The following is a 24,592-nucleotide window of genomic DNA, read 5'->3' as shown; positions in this document are numbered from 1 at the left end:
TCTCCTTTGCTCCACACGGAACATATTTTTAAATGGGGTGAGACAAAAAATCCCCCAATACTTTGTGGAACAAGGGGAAGCCCATCCAGCCCTGGCGCGTTCATTAGCTTCAAACAGGCGATTGTGCATCGTATCTACCCCTCAGATACGGTGGCTGTTTCAACCAAGGCAGCACTAATCCTTGGAAAAAGGATTCCTCACCAGCTTCATAATTGGGCCCGGCCTCACATAACTTTTTATAAAATGTTTCAAAAACCTGGAGGACATGCAGTGTGAAAAAAAAAAAAAAAGATTGTGATCATAATATATGCAGGACACAATACCTTTAGCATGGGAGCCTGATTTTACCAAATGGGGCCAACAAGCTGCCAGATTTATTGCCCCATTTATAAAATACAGCAAATTTTTCTTAGGCCTCGCCTCTAAAATAGTGTTAAGCTCTCGTTTGGCAGGAAATGACTTCTCCTTTGATAGCTGTGACAGCTCTTGAACATATAAATGCTACAGCTCTATAGTCCTTTTAGTCAATTCCAATATCCTGGTGAAAGATAAGAGTTGTAAAGTGCATAAAAGTTTGCTCCTAAGGGGGCGTGGCATGCAGTTGTACTGAGCCTTTGTCTTAGCTGCATCTTGCTGGCAATAAAAGTCTATCTTTACGGATCAGTTGTCTGGACCTCCTTACTGACTAAAAAGAGACAGTTACATTTGGCGAGCCAGCCAGAGGTACCGGGGGACGCTATTTTAGTCCCCCAGTTGGTCCGGTAGTTTGGTGGCGGAGCGATCCCCCAGACTTACCTGGTGAGTGGCCACCGCTGAGTTCAGTGATCAGGTTTCTGAGGGGACCGTTCCACAGAAATTCTTCTGAGACCTCTGGGCTGGTGATCCGGGAAGAAGGCTTTCGTGACGATCGGAAGACCCCTGCAGGCGAGTATTGTGGGAATAGTGGAAGGAGTAAAGAGTAGATAAGGAAATAACCGGTCCATCCCCGGCGGACCGAGGGGGGCCTTGATCACACCCCCGCGCAGTGTTTTAGTAGGAATTCTGTTCCGAAGACCACGCGCATAAGAAGAAAATTATAAGTGAAATATATAATAGCGGGAACAGGTTTCTTGTTTGTGTGAAAGAGTGAATGGCCTCGCAGTTCTAGGCCGGGCTGACCGCGTCCTAGTCGGGGCGATTGTGACCCTTTTGTGTCTGACGGATACGGACCCCTTACCTATCCGTCTTCCCTTCCCTCCTTTGTCTGTGATTCTATCCTAATGGGAGGGGGCTATTCAACTCCACTAAAAGTCATGACGAAGCACTATAGTGAAGTGTTCAACAGACGAAAAATGTACAAAACCCGGAATGATTCAGCGTTGTACCCATAGGTGGGCCCAGTTTGTGTGTAAATTGGCCTCCGGCAGGAACTTTCAATTTCCAAACGGCCACAAGGGTCCTGAATATAGCCCTGAAACAGGGGGATTGCGGGTTGCCCTGAGGATTTACCGTATATAACTGCTTGGCTCGCAGTCATTGAGAATCCTCCGTCATGGGCAAAGAAGTTAGTGGAGGGAGCCGCCCTCGTGATGGTAGCTCAAGTGCACAAAATGGGTGACCGGAAGTCCCCAAACCGGAAGAGAAAGGGACAGGCGGCATATTGGGAAGCAAAGAGCAGGCGTCATCTGCGGAGGCCATATTTGTAGTGCAAGGAAATTCACAGACTCAAGAAAAAAAATTAAACCCCTGCCGCCCGCAGCACTGTCCGATGCAGAACATCTGTGACACCAATAGGGTCCACCCATCTCAAAAACCCGTGAAGAAACCAACCACCTGGCTGCATCTTAGGGCCCACCTTGACTGTTACAAGTATTAATTCTTGTCTGTCGTTTCAGTTACTTCCCAGGTGTGAGTGATACTTCCGCCTTCAGCCGAAGTATCAAAGGGGGGAATGAAGGAGTTCAATTTCGTGAACCTCTGAAGACTGAACAACTGAAAAGTCTCTCGTCTAACCATGCCAGCAGTGAAACGCACAGCCATTTTTAATGTACTAATATTTGCAACGCAAACGGCACGTAATGCGTAGTGACGCAGTTACGCACTAACATTTAGTGTAACGTGACTCCATTTTGAATAATAATTTGTATTGTATTAATACGAACGCCGCTGTAAAATGTCTAACACGTCAATTAAATGACGAAACAATAGTCCTGATCATAAGCTACACCTACTAGAGGACCACGCTAGCTAATGCTTGTTCAGCAGTTTGTAAATTGTTTGTTCAGCAAAACCAGAACGCATGTGTGAAAGATAAGAGTTGTAAAGTGCATAAAAGTTTGCTCCTAAGGGGGCGTGGCATGCAGTTGTACTGAGCCTTTGTCTTAGCTGCATCTTGCTGGCAATAAAAGTCTATCTTTACGGATCAGTTGTCTGGACCTCCTTACTGACTAAAAAGAGACGGTTACACTGGCATTTCTCTCTTTTTTTTTTACCCCAGCTAACTAGGCAATAATCTTTCCACTCACAACCGCTTTAGCTGTATTCCAAAAAACTAAGGAATCAGTTATCAGGAAGCAAATTAAACATAATCTTTCCATTTATTATGTAAATAGGCCCCAAAGCCTTTATCGTGATATAGATGTGGGGGCCATGAGTAACATCTGTCAATGCCACCACAGTATGAACAGAAAATGGGACATCTCGAATAGAGCTAGAAAGAAGCTTACTAAAGAGTATTTCAGAGACTAAGATAAAAGCAATACGAGAATATTTCTTTCTTTTTCTGTATAACATAATGCACATGAGTGCAGGCTCCTGACACAAACCCCACCCAAATGTCCACCTCGTTCTTTCTGGGAGTCTGAGCCTGTTTGCAATCCAAGAGTGGGTTGTCTGTCAAATTAAATCCCGCCCCCCCCCAATGATAGCGTAGCTGTCCCAAGCAACCAGCTTCCCCACCAGATTTATGAAAGAACCCATGAGAATATTGATTGGGGACAGAGATGTTGGCCAAGATAACTTTCCAGCCCTGCAGCTACCCTACAACGATGACAAACCTGCCATTAGGGTCCATGAGGACATTTTCTCTCTTTTTTTTTTTTTTTTTTTTTAGGATCACAACTCCCCTCTTCCTAACAGTAAATGAGAAGAAAGTGGCAACTTCTGGTGCTCCCCATCTTCCAAATGAGTTTCCTGAAGAAAGGTAACCGTTTATGGTAATCATAACTCAGAGACTTAGCAATCCCCTATACTCAATAGTACATCAAATACAAAATAGGGGAAACTGTAGTATTTCAATACACCTATTGTAATTAAGCATCCCATGATTTAATTCACATACATTGCTTTATTCAAACACTTACACATATATCAAATCTTTTGCTTTTTACAATATTTTTTTTAAAATATATCAAATATGAACACGTAGCAAGGACCTGCTCTCCAGGTGATGTATTGTCCTCTCACACTGAGGACAAGTCTCCCAGGGCTACTGCCCAGGAGGGAAGGGTTAGGTCGGCCATCATAGTTGGTGATTCGATTATTAGGAATGTAGATAGCTGGGTGGCTGGTGGGCGTGAGGATCCCCTGGTAACATGCCTACCTGGTGCAAAGGTGGCAGACCTCACGCATCACCTAGATAGGATTTTAGACAGTGCTGGGGAGGAGCCGGCTGTCGTGGTACATGTGGGCACCAACGACATAGGAAAATGTGGGAGGGAGGTTCTGGAAGCCAAATTTAGGCTCTTAGGTAGAAAGCTTAAATCCAAACCTCCAGGGTGGCATTCTCTGAAATGCTCCCTGTTCCATGCGCAGGTCCCCAGAGGCAGAGAGAGCTCCGGAGTCTCAATGCGTGCATGAGACGATGGTGCAGGGAAGAGGGTTTCAACTTTTTAAGGAACTGGGAAACTTTTGGGGAAAGGGGAGACTTTTCCGAAAGGATGGGCTCCACCTTAACCAGGGTGGAACCAAGCTGCTGGCACTAACTTTTAAACTAGAACAAGGGGGAAAGCCGACAGTCACTCAGCAGTGCATTGTTCGGAGAAATGTAACCTTGAAAGATACTAATGAAACAGAAGAGTTAGGGAATCCCAGAGAGGTTCCATTAAAAGCAAACGTAGTCCATGTGCCTATATGTAAAAAATAACCTGAGCTAATGATTTCCAAATTATCCCTAACAACTGAAAAGCAGGGTTGTTAATACAAACAAAAAACACACTTTGAAATGTCTATATGCCAATGCCAGAAGTCTAAGAAGTAAGATGGGAGAGTGTATAGCAGCAAATGATGAGATTGACATAATTGGCATCACAGAGACTTGGTTGAAGGAGGATAACCAATGGGACAGTGCTATATCAGGGTACAAATTATATCACAATGATAGGGAGGATCAACCTGGCGGGGGTGTGGCACTTTATGTCCAGGAGGGTATAGAGTCCAACAGGATAAAGATCATACAAGAGACTAAATGCTCAGTAGAATCTATATGGGTAGAAATCCCATGTGTGTTGGGTAAGAGTATAGTGATAGGAGTATACTACTACCGTCCACCTGGACAAAATGTCAGACAGATGATGAAATGCTAAGAGAAATCAGGGAAGCAAACCAATTTGGCAGTGCAATAATAATGGGAGATTTCAATTACCCCAATATTGACTGGGTAAATGTAACATCAGGACTTGCTAGAGACATAAAGTTCCTGGATGTAATAAATGACTGCTTCATGGAGCAATTGGTTCAGGAACCAATGAGAGAGGGAGCTATTTTAGATTTAATTCTTAGTGGAACGCAGGATTTGGTGAGAGAGGTAACAGTGGTGGGGCCACTTGGCAACAGTGATCATAACATGATCAAATTTAAACTAATAACTGGAAGGGGAACAATAAGTAAATCTGCAGCTCTAACACTAAACTTTCAAAAGGGAAACTTTGATAAAATGAGGAAAATAGTCAGAAAAAAACTGAGAGGTGCAGCTGCAAAGGTTAAAAGTGTTCAACAGGCTTGGACATTGTTTAAAAATACAATCCTAGAGTTGCAGTCCATATGTATTCCGTGCATTAAGAAAAGTGGAAGGAAGGCAAAACTATTACTGTCATGGTTAAAAGGTGAGGTGAAAACTAAAAAGTCATGGGATAGGGGGCGATGTCCTTTCGTGGATTACAAACTGGCTAAAAGACAGGAAACAGAGAGTAGGATTAAATGGTTAATTTTCTCAGTGGAAAAGCGTAAACAGTGGACAGTGGAGTGCCTCAGGGATCTGTACTTGGACAGGTGCTTTTCAATCTACCTTATAAATGGGCCATGACCGACGGCCCGCACATGCGCAGTAGAGCGCAGCTCTACTGCGCATGTGCGGGCAAGGACGTCGGTCTTAGCCAGCGTAAAAAAAAAACAAAACATGGTGGCGTCGGGCGGCAGCGGCGATGGCGGGGGCGGGTGGCAGCGGCAGCGGCGAACGACGACGAGGAGCAGCGGCGGCCAGTAGCGAGGGAGGGAGGAGGGGGGAGAGAGAGAGAGAGGGGAGGGAGGGAGGGACTGAGTGGGAGGGAGGGACTGAGGGACTGAGTGGGAGGGAGGGAGGGATTGAGTGAGAGGGAGGGAGGGACTGAGTGAGGGAGGGGGAGGGACTGAGTGAGGGAGGGGGAGGGACTGAGTGAGGGAGGGGGTGGGGGAAGAGTGAGGGGAGAGGGAGAATGAGGGAGAGGTGAGAGACAGGGATGTGAGTAAGTGGAAGGGTAAGAAGTTGTGGAGCAGAGAAAAGGAGTGGAGGAGGGCTGAGGGGAGAGGGGGATGGGATTGAGACAGGGTGGGGAGTGACTGAGGGAAGGGGAGAGAGGTGGGAGTGACTGAGGGAAGGGGAGGGAGGTGAGAGTGAGGGGAAGGAGGCAGTGGGAGACAGAGAGTGAGTAAGACTGAGGGGTGGGTGGATGGGGGTGAGTGACTGAGGGGAAGGGGGAATGAGGGAGAAAAAGTGTAGGAGGGTGCTGTGTTCGAAAATGGACCGAAAACAAAAATGTAATGTAGCCCGTTGTGACGGGCTTAACGGCTTGTAGATATATATAAATGATCTGGAAAGGAATACGACGAGTGAGGTCATCAAATTTGCGGATGATACAAAATTATTCAGAGTAGTTAAATCACAAGCAGACTGTGATACATTGCAGGAGGACCTTGCAAGACTGGAAGATTGGGCATCCAAATGGCAGATGAAATTTAATGTGGACAAGTGCAAGGTGTTGCATATAGGGAAAAATAACCCTTGCTGTAGTTACACAATGTTAAGTTCCATATTAGGAGCTAGCACCCAGGAAAGAGATCTAGGCATCATAGTGGATAATACTTTAAAATTGTCGGCTCAGTGTGCTGCGGCAGTCAAAAAAGCAAACAATGTTAGGAATTATTAGGAAGGGAATGGTTAATAGAACGGAAAATGTCATAATGCCTCTGTATCGCTCCATGGTGAGACCGCACCTTGAATACTGTGTACAATTCTGGTCACCGCATCTCAAAGAAGATATAGTTGCGATGGAGAAGGTATAGAGAAGGGCAACCAAAATGATAAAGGGGATGGAACAGCTCCCCTATGAGGAAAGGCAGAAGAGGTTAGGACTGTTCAGCTTGGAGAAGAGACAGCTGAGGGGGGATATGATAGAGGTCTTTAAGATCATGAGAGGTCTTGAACGAGTAGATGTGACTCGGTTATTTTCACTTTCGGATAATAGAAGGACTAGGGGGCATTCCATGAAGTTAGCAAGTAGCACATTTAAGACTAATCAGAGAAAATTCTTTTTTCACTCAACGCACAATAAAGCTCTGGAATTTGTTGCCAGAGGATGTGGTTAGTGCAGTTAGTGTAGCTGGGTTCAAAAAAGGTTTGGATACGCTCTTGAAGAAGTCCATTAATGGCTATTAATTAAGTTTACTTAGGGAATAGCCACTGCTATTAATTGCATCAGTAGAAGAAAATTATTCCTTACCTGCTAATTTTCGTTCCTGTAGTACTCAGGATCAGTCCAGACAGTGGGTTATGTCCCCCGTCCAGCAGATGGAGTCAGAGCAAACTTCGGAGGGTGCTGGCATATAAGCTGGTGCACCCTCCGGCTATCCTCAGTATCGAGAATATCAAAGCCAAGACAGAAATAAACTTGACAGACAGAAAAAGGATGGATCAAGCACCCTCGTGATTATCTAGCATAACAGAGAAACAATGCAACTTGCAAATAGAACTGTCAAAAAAACAATGAACTAACCGAACATGGCAGATCATAGGACAGTAGCAGGAGAGATTCCACGAGCAGGCGTCTAACCGTGAACGAGCAAAGCCCGGGTGGGCGTCTGGACTGATCCTGAGTACTACAGGAACGAAAATTAGCAGGTAAGGAATAATTTTCTTTTCCCTGTACGTACCAGGATCAGTCCAGACAGTGGGATGTACCAAAGCTTCCCTAGACTGGGTGGGTCTCGGAAGACCCTGCTCGTAATACCGTGTCCCCAAAAGAACCCGACTCACCTACTGGCAATTGCAACCGGTAGTGCTTCGAGAAGGTGTGAAGGGACTTCCAAGTCGCCGCTCGACAGATCTCTTGGATAGGGACGTGCTGGGACTCAACCAGGACGTAGCCTGGGCTCGCAAGGAATGAGCCACGATTCCCGCCGGAGGAGCCTTACCGACGCTGATGTAGGCTGAGACTACCACTTCCTTGAGCCACCTGGCAATAGTGGACTTTGACGCCTGTAGACCCTTTTTATTCCCAGACCAAAGGACGAAGAGATGGTCTGATAACCGGAAATCGTTGGTCACCTCCAGGTAGTGAAGAAGCATGCGCTTTATCATCTAGACGGCGGAGTGACTTGGGGGCATCCAACGGAAATGCCGGCAGCTCCACCGCCTGGTTCAAGTGAAACGAGGAGACTACCTTGGGGAGAAACGACGGGACGGTCCGAATGGAGACTCCCGAGTCAGTGAAACGCATGAAAGGTTCCCTACAAGAGAGCACCTGCAGCTCAGAGATGCGTCTTGCTGAAGCAATGGCCATCAAGAAGACCGTCTTCAGAGTGATGTCCTGAGAGAGGCCGGACGTAGTGGTTCGAAGGGAAGTTCTCCGAGTGCCCGTAGAACCAGGTTGAGGTTCCAGGAAGGATAAGGGAGACGAACCGTCGGCCGGAGATGCTTGACCCCTTTGAGAACCTCGAGATGTCCGGATGAGACGAGAGGTCCGAGTTCCCCGCGGTGCACGCCAGGGAGGCCAAGGCAGAGACTTGCACACTCGCAGGGAATTGTAGGAGAGTCCTACCTCCAGGCCCTCCTGGAGAAACGCCAGGATCTATTGTGGTGAGGCCGCCGTTGCGGACGCTCCGTGACCGGAACACCAGCCCTCAAACACCTTCCACACCCGCACATAAGCTACCGACGTCGAAGTTTTTGCGGGCTTTGAGAAGGGTGTCTACCACGGCGACTGTGTATCCCTTGCTCAGGAGACTCTGCCGCTCAAAAGCCCGGCCGCGAGACAGGAGTGTGCTGCCTGATCCGAAAAATACCGGACCCTGTCGTAAGGGGACGGGACAGGTGAGAGAACCGAATGGGACCGTCCACTACCATGTTGAGGAGGTCTGCGAACCATGGTCGCCGTGACCATTCCGGAGCCACCAGGCTTACCGCTCCTGAGTGTCTCTCTAGTCTTCGTAGAATCTCGCCCACCAGTGGCCACGGAGGGGAAGACATACAGCAGGAGCTGAGTCGGGCCAGGGGAGAGGAACCAGGTGCGTCCACCCCTTCTGCGCCGTGATCCCGTCTTCGACTGAAGAAGCGAGGAGCCCTTTGCGTTGACGGACGTTGCCATGAGGTCCATGGGAGGGCATCCCCCAGCGCCGCATGATGAGCCGACATCGCCTCGGAGAGAGACCATTCTACGGGGTCCAACGTTTGTCGACGCAAGAAGTCCGCTTGAATGTTGTCCACCCCGGCGATGTGCGAGGCCGCCAAATGGTCGAGGATGCGTTCTGCCCAGGCCATCAGCCGTGCCGCTTCGAGGGCCATGGGACGACTTTTGGTGCCCCCTTGTCGATTGATGTAGGCTACCGTGGTCGCGTTGCCGAGAGAACCCGAAACCGCCCGACCTCGGATCAGAGGCAAGAACTGCATGAGCGCCAGACGCACCGCCCTGGTCACCAGGCGATTGATCGACCAAGTCGACTGTTCCTTTGTCCACTGTCCCTGGGCCGAGCGTCTGTGGCAAACAGCCCCCCAACCTGTGAGGCTGGCATCGGTAGTAACCACTATCCAGTCCGGCGACTCCAGAGGACAACCTGGCGCCAGGTTCCTCGGGTTCAGCCACCAGCGCAGGCTGTGCCTGGCGGGCAGAGGAAGGGTAATCACCGCCTGGTAATCCCGGGAGACCGGCTTCCACCGGGAGAGTAGAGCCATTTGCAGGAGTCTCAGATGCTCGAAGGCCCACGGTACTAAGTTGATCGCAAAGGCCATGGACCCTAGAATCTGGAGGTAATCCCTCGCCGTATGCGCCTGGAGAGCCATAAATTGGAGAATGTGATCCCGCAACGCCTTGAGCTGTGTCAAGCGCGCCCCAAGGAAGTCCAATTGTTGGGATGGACGTAGGCTGCTCTTGCTGGAGTTGACCACCCAGCCGAGAGACTGAAGGAAACTGACCACCCTGTCGACGGCCCTCTGCCCCTGAGAGAAGGTCTTTGCCCGGATGAGCCAATCGTCCAGATAAGGATGTACCAGGATCCCTTCTCGATGAAGTGCCGCTGCCACTACCACCATGACCATGGTGAAAGTCCGAGGCGCGGTCGCCAACCCGAAGGGGAGGGCATGAAACGGAAAATGTTGGCCTAGGATCTTGAAGCGTAGGAACTTGCGATGGGACGGAAGTATGGGGATATGCAGGGAGGCCTCCGTGAGATCCAGGGAGGCGAGGAACTCTCCTTGATGCACCGCCACGATGACTGAGCGAAGGGTTTCCATGCGGAAACCGGGGTATCCGGAGCACCTTGTTGACTTCCTTGAGGTCCAGGATGGGACGAAAGGAGCCGTCCTTCTTGGGCACTACGAAGTAGATGGAATAGCGTCCCGAGCCCTCCTCTCAAGGGGACGGGCGAAATAGCTCCCAGGGCGAGGAGCCTGTCCAAGGTGTGCCTGACGCCCAGGCGTTTGGGACTGGAGCCGCAGGTAGAGAAAATGAACCTGCTTTTGGGAAGCCGCCGCAAATCCAAGGCATGCCCGTGCCTTAGAATATCCAGGACCCACTGGTCCGTAGTGATGTTGGCCCACTCCTCGTAGAACAAGGCTATGCACCCTCCGATCCGGGGAAGAGAGGAGTGAGCCGTCCTGACATCATTGGGAGGGCTTGCCAGAGGCTCCCTGTGTTGAAGAGGTCCCTGGGAGGTCTGCGGCCATGAAAGGACCGCGGTCCAGTACTGTTACCCTCGTCAATGAGCTTCTGGGGCATTGCTGCCTGGATCCCCTAAATCGCCGTGGGAGCGGAAACGGTTCCTGGAAAAGGAAGAAGACTGACGATATGGACGATGACGGTCCTCGGGTAGGCGATGCCACCGAATTTTCACACCCAGGGATTGGATGATTTGGTCCAGATCCTCGCCAAAGAGAAATCTGCCTTTGAAGGGTAGAGCTCCTAGGCTGGATTTGGATGAAGCGTCCGCTGACCAATTCCGGAGACCACAACAGGCGCCTGGCGGAAACCGCGGAGACCATAGTCCTCGCTAGGACTTGTAGCAAGTCAGAAGGGCGTCGGCTCCATAAGCAATGACGGCCTCAGGCCGGTCCGCTTGAGCTTGCCTCCTCTGGTGGCAATTGCTGGACGTGAGGAGCTGCTGCACCCCCCGAGCCCCGCTCGCGTGCGTAAGGGAACCGCAAATGGCTGCTCGAACTCCCAGCGCTGAGACCTCAAAGATCTTCTTGAGACAGACTTCCAGTTTCCTGTCCTGTAGATCCCTGAGGGCCGTTCTTCCCGTGGCCGGAATCGTGGTTCTCCTTGTGACGGCGGAGACCGCAGAGTTGACCTTGGGCACCTAAGGAGCTCCAGGAAGTCGCTGGGAAGCGGATAGAGCTTATCCATAGCTCTGCCGACCCGGAGGGACGCCTCCGGCTGCCAGGGGATGGAGTCCTGCTAGGACAGGGTCCTCTTTTGTACTGGCCGAAGCTCCGGAGGGTGCCGGGGGCCCCGGCGGTTCGACCGGAGGATCGAGGCCCAATTCCTGGAGGACGTGTGGAATGAGGTCCGACCGTTCTTCTTTACGAAAGATACGTAAAACACGTGGGTCGTCACACTCCAGGTGCGCCGCTAGGAGTGCGTCCTCATCTGCCGTCGCCACCTGGTCGGATCCTGGGTCCGGAACTGTGGCCGCCCCACTTAGTGGTAGAGCTAGGGAGACTCTGGGACCCTCCCCCACGGGACCCGGTTGTGGCCCATTGCCCCCACGAGGCGGGGCACCTTAGCGGGCGTGGGGGGACTGTCTTTGGCACCTGCTGGGTCTGAAGATATGCTTGATGCATGAGCCCACACGAAGTCAGGTGAAAAAACCGGGAGGACCCGAGGGGGGGGAGGCGGAGGAAGTTCCCTGAAGGGACCCGGGGTGACTGAAGAGGGACCCGGATCCTGAATGGGCGGCAATCGCGGCGAAAACCCCTGTTGAGAGTCCTCCGCGTCAGTGTCGATGCAGCTTTCCAGTTCCAAGATGGCCGCCGCTCCCGCCCAAAGTAGGGGGCGGGGCTATCCCCCCGAGAAACCGCGGCGCTCAGGGCATGGCGGCGAGGAGGCCGTGGGAGCTAGGCTGGTCTCCCCCCCGGGGAGACATGCCACACAGGAGCCATCACGCGATCCACTCTGCCCCGGAGCGCCACAGGAACACCGACCGCACTGCATGGCACGAGCCCGGAGAGGGAAGGGGGGGGGGGGTCACCGGCGCCTGGGTCCGGGAGCTGAGGAACAGCCCACCCTCACGCACACACACCAAACACCTCGCGCCGCGGGAGGAGCGGGCTCGGTCCGCCCGGGCTCAACTCCGCTAACCCTCCCCTTAGGTGCGGCAGAGGAATGACACCTCCCTGCCGCTGCGGCCCTGGGGAATGTTACGTCGCAGGGCCGACGGGGGAGGGGACCGGACCGCGGCGCGAAATAGGGGAGAGGCTGGCAACCACCAGCATCCACCTGTTCAGTCCATCCGAGGCAGCTGCGAAGTAAAAAACGAACAGCAGAGAAAGAAAACTTACCCCGAAGGACAGAAGAAGGGAGAAACAGAGAAAGAAACAGAGCCGTTCCAGTCCTAACGGCAAGCTGATCCAAAAGGGCTGCAAGCCCGGACAGGGAGTCCTAAGAACCCCCAGAGTGAAAGATGAAATATATATATATATATATTTTTTTTTTTTTTTTTAAACCTGCTTGATCCAAACTTGAAGGAATAGAAGAAAATCAAATGTGGAGACAGAATCCACTAACTAGGGGAAGCCGTGGTTCCCCAACCTCACATCTGCTGGAGTCAGAGAGATACTGAGGATAGCCGGAGGGTGCACCAGCTTATATGCCAGCACCCTCCGAAGTTGCTCTGACTCCATCTGCTGGACGGGGACATAACCCACTGTCTGGACTGATCCTGGTACGTACAGGGAACATGGGATCTTCTTAGTGTTTGGGTAATTGCCAGGTTCTTATGGTCTGGTTTGGCCTCTGTTGGAAACAGGATGCTGGGCTTGATGGACCCTTGGTCTGACTCAGCATGGCAATTTCTTATGTTCTTATACATGATTATTACTACATTAATACTCCACTTAATATTCATGTTCATTAACACACCCCCTAAAACAATACACACATACTCATTACTCATACGAAGGACAATAATTAAAATTAGCTCCCTTTATCCCATTGATCTTACAAATGATTTTCTACTGGTATTTCTCCTATAATCCCTTCAAGGACTCTTTTTTTCGCCCCTAGGGGCTTCCTCAGGGGATTTAATCTTCTCTTCATTTATTTTTCCCCATAACCAGCATCAATATCTTCAACAGTCTCAGCTGTTATATTTCCATTTCTTATTCACATATGTCCAACAGTGTCCTTCACCTAAGGTACACAAAAACACACTTATTACCAATTATATAACACGTCTTATATTCATACTAATGTTCAATTGTTTAAATCGCCACTTACTAGCATCTCCTCACATCAATATCCCCGTTCTCTCAATTCTCAACCACCGTATATTTACTCCAATTCTACAAACAATAAATAATCTTTGTCAAAGGGACCTCAATACCCTATTTATCACACATTCATGTTGTCAATGCGTATAATTCAAGCCTACCACAATTCTCTTGAAAAATGGCGGTTACTCACACCATACTAGCATTCCTCCACGCCTTAAACTGGTTCCAAATTTGTTTCTTATTTTATTTATTGTTTGTTTTACCGTTGTTTTGGTATTTGCCTTTCACAACGGTTACAAAGATAAAAATAAACATGAGAAAATTGCAATCTGTAAACAATAAAAATAAGACACTAATACAAAAATTGTTTATACATCAAACATAAAAATAAAAAGATTAATGATATATAAAAACATAAAAATACAATAAAATAATCTAATCTGAGTTAATTATAACTACAAAGATTCAAGCCTTCATGACTCATAAAAGACTAAAACCTTAATAGAAACTAAAAATAGACCTAAATGAATCTAGTAAAATAATCCTAGCCTGTTACATAAAATAATGTAGTGAGTATGGAAATGCAGTTTAGCCTATGACATTTCTCTATGCTTGCTCGAACAACCATGTTTTGAGGAGTTTTCTAAATAGCTTAAAATTAGCTCTGCAGCCTTAAATTTCTGGTAATGCATTCCACAGACCTGGTCCCAACAAGGAAATCGCTCTCTCCCTTACTGTAGTAAGTCGAGCAGAATGTGAATGAGGGTGTAGATAAAAAGGCCTTATTTGCCGATCTCAGATTACGCTGTGGAGTATGTATTCGGATTACTGCATTTAGCCATTCGACTTCCCTGCCATATATTGTCTTGTGCAAGATGGAAAGTACTTTGAACTCGACCCGTTATCAGTGGGTAACCAGTGGAGTGCTTTTAAGACAGGGTTGATGTGTTCCATTTTTTTATGACCAGTTAAAATTCTAGCAGCTGCGTTCTGGAGGATTTAAAGCGGTCGTATCATTGATTTGGGTAGACCTAATAGCAACGAATTACAATAATCAAAGCCTGTAAAAATCAAAGATTGTAGTATGGTTCTAAAGTCAGATTGATTTAGAAGTGGTTTTAAGCGTTTAGTATTAATAGTTTGCTAAATCCTTCTTTTATCTTCATGGATATGTGTTTTTTAAAATTCAATTCTGGATCAATCCATATACCAAGATTCCTTCACTTTGTCACCTAACTTAATAACTGAATTGTCGATTTGCATAGTATTAGGATTGTTTGAGATTTTTCTTTCAAGCTATTTAGAAAACTCCTCAAAACATGGTTGTTCGAGCAAGCATAGAGAGATGGCATAGGCTAAACTGCATTTCCATACTCACTACATTATTTTATGTAACAGGCTAGGATTATTTTACTAGATTCATTTAGGTCTATTTTTAGTTTCTATTAAGTTTAGTTCTTTATGAGTCATGAAGGCTTGAATCTTTGTATTTATAATTAACTCAGATTAGATTATTTTATTGTATTTTATGTTTTTATATTTATTTATTTAACATTTTTATATACCGACGTTCTGGTAATGTTACCAACTCACTTCGGTTTACATAGAACTTAGAAATGACTTAACACGAATGTCTTACAGAGAACAGGGAAACTATGGGAACTGGGACAACATTGAATTGAATAAATAATAACTTATACAATATACAATATATACAATTTTAACTAGCAGAATTCCTATAAATTAGGTATATAAATTATATATAGAATTATATTATAAATTAGGCATATATAAATTATATATCTATCATTAATCTTTTTATTTTTATTGATTGTTTGATGTATAAATAATTTTGTATTAGTGTCTTATTTTTATTGTTTTAGAGATTGCAATTTTCTCATGTTTATTTTTATCTTTGTAAACCATTGTGAAGGCAAGTACCAACAATGGTATATAAAAGTCTACAAATAAGTAAATAAATAAAATAAGAAAAGAATCTGGAACAGTTTAAGGCATTGGAGGAATGCTAGTATGGTGAAACTGCCATTTGCAAGAGAATTGTGGTAGGCTTGAATTATACGCGTTGACAACATGAATGTGTGATAAATAAGGTATTGAGGTCCTTTGACAAAGATTATATTATTGTTGTAGAATTGGAGTAATATACGGTGGTTGAGAATTGAGAAAACAACGGGGGATATTGATGTGAGGAGATGCTAGTAAGTGGCGATTTAAACAATTGGACATTAGTATGAATATAAGACGTATTATATAATTGGTAATAAGTGTGTTTTTGTGTACTGTAGGTGAGGACACTGTTGGACATATGTGAATAAGGAAATGGAATATAACAGCTGAGACTGTTGAAGATATTGATGCTGGTTATGGGGAAAAATATATGAAGAGAAGATTAAATCCCCTGAGGAAGCCCCTAGGAGCGAAAAAAGAATCCTTGAAGGGATTATAGGAGAAATACCAGTAGAAAATCATTGTAAGATCAATGGGATAAAGGGGGCTAATTTTAATTATTGTCCTTCGTATGAGTGATGAGTATGTGTGTATTGTTTTAGGGGGGTGTTGTTAATGAACACGAATATTAAGTGGCGTATTTAATGTGGTAATATTATGGGTTACATGTGTCCCTATTTGATATATTTTAAAAAAATATGTAAAAAGCAAAAGATTTGATTCTGTGTGTAAAAGTCTGAATAAAGCAGTGTATGTGAATTAACCATGGGATGCTTAATACAATAGGTGTATTGAAATACTACAGTGTCCCCTATTTTTGTATTTGATGATTTCCTGAAGAAAGGCCCACATTAGCATTCCCCCTCCTAACTCAGTAATTTTTTTCTTTTAATAGGGAGTGCAAACCATCTACACTGATAGAACTAATAGTGACTGTGGTCACTGTCCCTTCCAAACTTTTACCAAAGCCGCTTAAATTGAGCAATTTTCAGGACAAGACCTCTCAGCTCAGGCTTCCCCTCAAAAACAGCTGACCATACACACATTCACACACAGACCCCCACCCCCTGGTACCCCCCCTACCCCCCATGTCTCTGACAGAGTTATGGTTCTGCAAACTTCGCCAAAGGGCAGACGATCTCTCGAGCAGGATCCTCCCGAAGCCACTGGCGCAATGCAACTCGTTCAGATCCCAAACCAAAATTCAAACGAGTCAGCTGCAAGTCTGCGTAGCTCATAAAACAGCTCGGCGAACATACACACCTTTATGGGCATGCGTGCGGCCCTTTTAAAGTCTACCTTATCGTGTAGCTGGGTCTAACTAAGCAGACTTGGGGGAAACTCCACTGGGATAAGCAAGCATGGAGTCTTATCTACTCTTTGGGATCCTGCCCAGGAGAGACTCTTGGGTCTCACTTATTAAAGCACCCCTTTCAGCACGTTGCAGCACCCTATCAATCAAGAGTGGGTAAGCTGCAGTGTCTCATCCAGGGATCGGAGGTCTGCCAGCAGCAAAAACTGAGCATTCATTATTTTTCAGAGCTCTGTAAAGACTTGCAAGCTACTGTGGATGTGCTGAGGGTTCTTCAGGGTGGATGCTGGCTCGTGGAGAGGTTAACCAGCGAGAGTCCTTCAAGGAGAGCACAGAGTCCTGGCCAGCCTCAAAAACAGATCGATATTCTACCTGCATTATCCCAGACATCACCGAGATTCACCACTTCCAGCCTGCAAATCACAAACAATAGCTCCCTTCAGGAAAGGTTTACAAGCCTGAGTCTTCTCCAAAGCCTTGAATAAGGGCGATATTCAGGGGTGGCCAGGCTTTCAACAACTTCTTAGCAGTAGAAAACAGCATCTGTATATTAATCTTTTGGAATTAATATGCCCAAGTATTGTATAGCATTATCTGCCCATGGCTCAGAACTCCAGGGCGATTCAGAACCTCTTAAATTCTCTCAGTTGGGACCTTAAGGAAGTTTCTGGTCATAGCACATAATCAATACATCGAAGCTTCCACTGCTCATGAAAATTATTGGAAAGTATTACTGAAACAATTAGCAGATTTTCTTTTATTTATTTATTTAAAAACTTTTATATACCGGTATTAGTATGCATACATCATACCGGTTTACAATGTAACTTTAAAGGTAGAAATTACAATGAACAGGGAGGGCGAACAAGGAGGAGTATACAAAGAGCAGGAGGTGGAGGAATTAAAGCAATAAAAAAAACTGCAACGGGCTATTTACAGGAATATACAAGGCGTAGGCAAGATACTTGCGGAAGTCGGTGTACTTAATCAGGGTAGGCTTGTCGGAAGAGCCATGTTTTAAGTTTTTTTCTGAACTTGGCGTAACATGGCTCTAGCCTGAGAGTGGTAGGGAGGGTGTTCCATTGTTTAGGGCCTGCAATGGATAGTGCACGGTCCCTAGTAGAGGAGAGGTGGGCTTTTTTCAAAGGGGGAATGGAGAGGGTGCCTTTGTTGACAGTGCGAGTGGGTCGTTCAGTGCGTATAGGACGAAAGGGTTCATCCAGCCAATTGGAATTGTGCGAGTGGATGGACTTGTGCACTATGGTTAGAATTTTGAAGAGAATTCGGGATGCGATGGGGAGCCAGTGGAGTTCTTTGAGTATTGGGGTAATGTGATCAGCTTTCCTTGAGTTGGTGATGACCCTGGCGATGGCATTCTGGAGCATTTGTAAGGGCTTGGTGGTGGAGGAGGGTAGGCCAAGGAAGAGGGCATTACAGTAGTCCAGCTTTGAGGAAAGGGTGGCTTGGACGACGGTGCGGAAGTCATGATAGTGGAGGAGGGGTCTGAGTTTCTTCAGGATGTGAAGCTTGAAGAAACCTTCTTTGAGGATGGAGTTGATCTGTTTTTTGAGATTGAGTGTTGATGATCTATGATAACCCCAAGGTCTCTTACTGTGGGTTGGGGTGTTATGACGTTGAAAGCTGGATCGTTGGAGATCGGTGGTTTGGGAGGGAGGTGAGGAGAGATAAGGAGCAGCTCTGTTTTGGAGGAGTTTAGAGCGAGGTGGATGTTGGTGAGGAAGTCATTGATGTTGGCAAGACATGTGTTCCAGAAGGCAAGGGCATCTGAGAGAGAGTTGTGAATGGGAATGACGATTTGAACGTCATCTGCATAGAGGTAGAATTTGAGGCCGAGGTCTGTGAGGAGCTGACATAGAGGTGTGAGATAAATGTTGAAAGGGTGGAGGAGAGGGAGGAGCCTTGTGGGACCTTGAGACAAGGGATAGAGTGTGGAGTTGGCGTTTCCTATCTTGACGGAGAACTTTCTGTTAGATAAGTAGGATTTAAACCATAGTAGGGCTAGGCCTGAAATGCCTATTTCGGATAGCCGGTTGATGAGGAGGTTTGGTTGATGGTATCAAAGGCAGCTGAGATGTCGAGTAGGGCGAGGAGGTAACAGTTGCCTCGGTCCATGCCTATGAGTAAGTGGTCCGTGAGGGAGAGCAGGAGGGTTTCTGTATTGAGGTATTTACGGAAGCCGTATTGGGCTGGATGCAGAATGTTGTTGCTTTCTAGATATTCTGTAAGTTGGATGTTTACAATCTTTTCCATAATTTTGGATAGGAAGGGCAGGTTAGAGATAGGGCGGAAGTTAGCGGGGTCTTTAGGGTCTAGTGTTGGTTTTTTAGGAGGGGCTTGACAATAGCTTGTTTAAGAGCATCTGGGACAGAGCCTGAAGAGAGGGAGGAGTTTATGATGTCTGCGATGGGTTTGGATATAGTGTTCGGGATGGAGAGGAGGGATTTTGTGGGAATGGTGTCTGAAGGGTGGGAAGCTGGTTTAAGTTTTCTGAGAATAGATTCCACTTCTTTAGCGGAAGTCAGGTCAAGGGTTTGGAGGGTGGGTGAAGTGGGGGAAGGTTGGAGGGAGGGGGAAGGGGAGGTGGATGGAGAAGGGTGTTGAAATCTGCGGAGGATGTTGGTGATTTTTGTGAGGAAATACTGGGCGATTTCTTCGCTCTTAGTGGAGGCATCATTCTCAGGGATAGTGGGCTGAGAGGATTTGGTGAGGTTGGCAACATAATTGAAAAGGGCTTTCGGGTTGTACATGTATTGGTGGATCTTAGCTGAAAAGTAGTCTTTTTGTTTTGAGGGTGGTTATTCTATATTGGTGAAGGGTAGTTTTGAAACTTGAGGCGAGTTGGGGTGAGGGGGCTTTACGCCAGTTCTCTCACGCTGCCTGAGGGTATTTTTTAGGGATCTTAGTTCAGTCGTGTACCAGGGTTGATGATTTTTTGTGGGTTGGGTAAGTTTTACGTCTGGAGATGGGGCATAGTTTGTCAGCAATTTCAAGAGTCATGCTGAGCCAGGATTTGATGGCAGTCTCTGGACTGGAGCAGTCAAGGCTAGTGGATGTGTTGGAAATGGCAAGAGCCAGTTCATCTCCAGAGCAGGGTTTCCTGAAGGTGAAGGTGGTGTTGTTTGAGGGAGTGGGGGTAGTAGGGAAGTTAAGGGGGAGGAGGGCTTTTATGAGGAAGTGGTCTGACCAAGGTACAGGGGAGAGGGGAGCAGGTGGGGGGTGGGATGGTAGGAAGCAGTGGTTGATGAATTAAGGTCAAGGGAGTGACCAGCTTGGTGCGTGGGGGAGGCAACAATTTGTCTAAGGCCTAGAGCTTGGAGTGCAGTAAGGAATGCCTCACAAGAAAGGGGTAAGGGGGGTGGCATCGACATGGAGGTTGAAGTCTCCTAGTATGATGGAAGGGATTTCAATGTTTATGTTGGCAGATAAGAATTCAATTAAGGGGGAGGGTCCCGTTCGATGGATCCAGGAGGGGCATAAATGAGACAGATTTGCAGTGAGGGGGCTTTGAAGAGGCCAATTCTAGCTTGGAGGGTGATGTGGTGTGGGAGAGTTTGAGATTAAGGTGTTTCTTGAAGGCTAGGAGGATGCCACCTCCTCTTTTCTTGGGTCTTGGAATGGATAGGAATTCGTAGGATTGTGTAGGTAGCTGGTTCAGGAGGACAATGTCTGTTTCTTAATACAAATAATATTCTTTATCCGTCTCATTTGGTTTTAGAAAGTTTTATAATACTGAAACTTTGCACTCAGCATTGAGATATAATTTTAAGAGGATTTGATAATGGCCAGGCTTACTTCTTATCTATCTGCTGCATTTGATACTGTAGAGCAGGATATACTTATTCAGAGATTACGTGATATCTAGTGACACTACGCTGTCATGGTTTACTTCTTAATCTTACTCAATCTGCTGCATTTGATACTGTAGAGCAGGATGTACTTATTCAGAGATTACGTGATATCTAGTGACACTACGCTGTCACGGTTTACTTCTTAATCTTACTCAATCTGCTGCATTTGATACTGTAGAGCAGGATATACTTATTCAGAGATTAGGTGATATCTAGTGACACTACGCTGTCATGGTTTACTTCTTAATCTATCTGCTGCATTTGATACTGTAGAGCAGGATATACTTATTCAGAGATTAGGTGATATCTAGTGACACTACGCTGTCATGGTTACTTCTTAATCTTACTCAATCTGCTGCATTTGATACTGTAGAGCAGGATATACTTATTCAGAGATTACGTGATATCTAGTGACACTACGCTGTCATGGTTTACTTCTTAATCTTACTCAATCTGCTGCATTTGATACTGTAGAGCAGGATGTAGTTATTCAGAGATTACGTGATATCTAGTGACACTACGCTGTCATGGTTTACTTCTTAATCTTACTCAATCTGCTGCATTTGATACTGTAGAGCAGGATATACTTATTCAGAGATTACGTGATTTCTAGTGACACTACGCTGTCATGGTTTACTTCTTAATCTTACTCAATCTGCTGCATTTGATACTGTAGACCAGGATGTAGTTATTCAGAGATTACGTGATATCTAGTGACTACGCTGTCATGGTTTACTTCTTAATCTTACTCAATCTGCTGCATTTGATACTGTAGAGCAGGATATACTTATTCAGAGATTACGTGATTTCTAGTGACACTACGCTGTCATGGTTTACTTCTTAATCTTACTCAATCTGCTGCATTTGATACTGTAGAGCAGGATGTACTTATTCAGAGATTACGTGATATCTAGTGACACTACGCTGTCATGGTTTACTTTAATCTTACTCAATCTGCTGCATTTGATACTGTAGAGCAGGTAGAGATTACGTGATATCTAGTGACACTACGCTGTCATGGTTTACTTATCTTACAGATTGTTTCTTTCAGGTTAAGATGGGAAAGGTAAAAATGGACTCTGGATAGCACAAGGGTCTTCACTCTCAGCTACCCTTTTTAACATGTACATGTTACCACTGTGTAAGTTATCATCAAGCTCAGGCATCGTACACTATATCAATGCAGGTGATGTACAATTCCTAGTGCCAATAGAGGACTCCATGGAGGATACACTGTAACTAATAAGAGTGTTTTACTGCAATTGGGCAACTCATCTCATGAGACTGGTTTTGAATAATAAAAAAACAGATTATTTTACTGAACAGAAAATCACTATCAAGTACAAATATTTTTAAAACAAATACGTACCAAGCTGCTGACCTTGATATAATTATAGATAGTGATTGCAATCTGAAGAAAGAAATTAGCCACAATATAAGAGATGGCTATGGTAAATTATACAAGCTAAAATGATTGAAACCCCTTTTATGTCATGATGAATTTCAATCGATACTCCAGACTTTGATTTTTTCGAACCTTGACTATTATAATGAGGCATTTAGCCATTATATTTTCTCATTATGAACTGATTTATGCAATAAACATAAAATTTTATAGTCCATTCTAAACTTAACTGGGAGCCAGTGTTAGCCCATCAGCACAGGCGTTATGTGATCAAATTTACTTCTGACAGTTAAAACTCTGGCCGTCACGTTCTGTAATAACTGTAATGTTCGTAAAGAACTAGCCGGTAGATAGACAAGAAAAAGCACATTACACTTGCATAGCCCACAAAGGAACCTGAGGTCGGCGAATAAAAGGTTTAAGAACATAAGAAAATGCCATACTGGGTCAGACCAAGGGTCCATCAAGCCCAGCATCCTGTTTCCGACAGAGGCCAATCCAGGCCATAAGAACCTGGCAATTACCCAAACACTAAGTCTATTCCATGTTACCATTGCTAATGGCAGTGGCTATTCTCTAAGTGAACTTAATAGCAGGTAATGGACTTCTCCTCCAAGAATTTATCCAATCCTTTTTTAAACACAGCTATACTAACTGCACTAACCACGTCCTCTGCAACAAATTCCAGAGTTTAATTGTGCGTTGAGTGAAAAAGAACTTTCTCTGATTAGTTTTTTCCGTGGAAGCGCAATAAGGGAATAAGTCCCTTAGCAGACAAGCAAATTTTAAAGCGTAACCTTGCCTTATCATGATTAAGACCCACTGGTCTGAGATGATTTTGGCCCAATACTCAAAAAAAAAAAAAAAAAAAAAAGAGGTAACCGACCCCCTATGACCAGAACTGAAGAGTGAGCTGGCCCCCCTTTCAGCTTATCCTCAGGTAATTTATGACCTTTACTCTTTCCTAGATATTTGATCAGCTACCCCAAGACTTCTTCGAAGAGAACCTCTCTTTGAAGGGCATTGCTACCGAGACTTGGACAAAACAACCGCCAACAAGTTACGCAACCAAAGAAGCCGCCTGGCCGAGATCGCCAACATCATTGTTCTAGAAGAAGTCCTAATGAGCTCATACAACACATCGGCTCCTTAGGCAACCACAGCTTCCAGCTGCTTCGCCTCTGATACAGACATGGATTTGTCCGCCTGTAACTGCGGTACCCAGCGCAGTCCAGCTCGAAGCATAAAACTGCTGCACAACGCAGCACGAATGCTTAGAGCAGACACCTCAAAAATCTGCTTCAGTTGGACTTTGAGCTTCCTATCCTGCAGATCCTTCAGCGCTGCAGAACCGGCCACAGGAATGATAGTCTTCTTAGTAACTGCCGACACGGAGGCATCCACTTTTGGAACCTTCAAAAGTTCCAGCGTGTCTTCAGGCAAAGGATATAACTTATCCATCACTCCTTAAAACCAGTCTTCGAAGTATTGTTAAGGCCAAAACACGCTTTATGACGCTTACCCAGGGATACAAGAACACTTAGATTTTGTAGAAAGTATAATTTTTATTGAGCAATATAAGTATTCTTGGGAGATGCTGAATGCCCGTTTTCTGACACACTGACCACCAGCATCTCGTTGTATACATGAACTGATCCTTCTTTTATAGGTAAAATACAATACAGTGCTAGGTCAGAAATTCTTAAGTTGTGTGACCACCCGGAGTATCATTTACAAAGGTTGTCATGTCAATAGCAAGATAGAGTATCCCTACATTACCCTGACCAGTTCTCCAAGTTGGGGCCCATTCACCATTACTGTTTAGATAATCCTTTGTTCTGTTAAAATCTTGCTGCTCAGGGCAATCATTACATCTTAGGCTGTGTTTACAGATGTCCCTGTAATGATATTCTAGCCTGAAGTTCTAACCGTTGCCTTCTGCTCTTGTGACCCTATAATTAGGCATCACAAATTGTCGCCAGCTTCAACTGCTGACCAGGTGCCTTGGAATTCCTCCAGGCCAGGCTCAGTAGGGCATTTAATGTTCACATAGCCAGAAAGGCTAAGATAGCAGAGGATTCTGAATCAGTTGCCGTCTCCATGTTGGTCTCAAGCTCAGGCAATCATATCAGTATTCCACTCTCTGATCACCAAGTTTTTAACTGACTTATGGAAAGGGAAAGCCTTTGCTAGACCTCGTAAGCCATCCATGATCTGATTCCTCTTGCAGAACATTTATCCCTAACTCCGCAAGGACAAGGGGATCAGGAGTCCCAAATGCTCCCTGTGAAATAGACGATCCACCTTCAGATCATCTCCCTTCACAGCCAGGGCTTTCCCCCACCCCTCCTCTAGATCCTCTCTAGGGAAGGATCCACCTCAGGAGGGTCTGCTTCAGGCAGAGCTCCGTCCTTTGAATTATCAAAGGGCTCTTTCGCTGCTTGCCTGTGCAGACATCCCAAGCACTAACCCTTGTAGCTCCAGTAGTCCAAGAAGCTCTGGACCTCTTCCTGGGCTGCGGAACTATTGAAGCCCCTGCTTGGACCCACACTGCCCTGCAGCTTTCCTGGCCAAATAAACCTTGTGCAACAGGACGAAGTCAGATGAGAAGGTTGTAGAATCATCAGAAGCCTCCTCCAGGAGGTCCATGTCCTTCCCTGACTAAGTTCCTCGGCCCCCTAGCCCTCTACGGGGCTCAGATCAACTGGGGACAACGGCAGATGGAGATCTCCCCCCCCCCCTGCAACTTCAGAAGCAGTCACGAAGGAAGACAAAATGGCTGCAATTCCCACGCTAATTGGGAAGGGACCTGCTGCTTCCCCTGATGCAACCAAGGACCTACCAGGCCCACACTGCTGTCCTGACGCTGCTGCGGTCGTCCC

The 24,592-nt window shown here is 46.2% G+C and overlaps 1 protein-coding gene across 1 annotated transcript in view; it reads right to left on the bottom strand.

The window, feature by feature from the left end:
- LOC115093354 (ankyrin repeat and zinc finger domain-containing protein 1-like) overlaps positions 1-845 on the bottom strand; it is an 83,470-nt gene extending 82,625 nt beyond the window's left edge. The window contains exon 1 of the mRNA XM_029604985.1: positions 796-845. The gene's annotated coding sequence lies outside the window, so the exon portion shown is untranslated. The remainder of the gene's footprint in view (positions 1-795) is intronic.
- Positions 846-24,592: the final 23,747 nt, after the last annotated feature.

The sequence above is a fragment of the Rhinatrema bivittatum genome, chromosome 6 (genome assembly GCF_901001135.1).
Source record: "Rhinatrema bivittatum chromosome 6, aRhiBiv1.1, whole genome shotgun sequence".
Classification (NCBI taxonomy): Eukaryota; Metazoa; Chordata; class Amphibia; order Gymnophiona; family Rhinatrematidae; genus Rhinatrema; species Rhinatrema bivittatum.
The sequence above is the reverse complement of the archived record's forward strand: the minus strand, read 5'-3'. Positions and strand labels throughout refer to the sequence as shown.